Source organism: Mastomys coucha, chromosome X (assembly GCF_008632895.1).
Source record: "Mastomys coucha isolate ucsf_1 chromosome X, UCSF_Mcou_1, whole genome shotgun sequence".
Lineage (NCBI taxonomy): Eukaryota > Metazoa > Chordata > Mammalia > Rodentia > Muridae > Mastomys > Mastomys coucha.
The window spans coordinates 56,675,010-56,675,331 of NC_045030.1; positions in this window are offsets into that span (position 1 = coordinate 56,675,010).

A 322-nucleotide genomic window follows, 5' to 3' on the forward strand; every position below is an offset into this window, starting at 1 on the left:
CTGAATCTCACTTGAGTCTTGCAAGCACCCACTGGAAGCAGCCAGATGGTGCAGGCCAGATCCTTCTGGATGAGTGGGGGCCTTCAGTGCGCCCCGGCGCTCTTCCTCTGGCATAAGGCAAAGCCCTGTTGAACAGTGGAAATGGATAAGGGAAGTTGGTGAGGGAGAATAGGAAGTCTCAAAAGTGCCCCTCCTCCAACCCTGTGCATAGGAACGCGGGGCGCCTGAACCTGTGAGCCATTTGTCCTGGGGATTCCGGGCCAGAGGGGCCCTGCCAAGGGGAGGGGTGGGGCAGGAGCTGTGGGCGTGGCTTCAAGAAGCC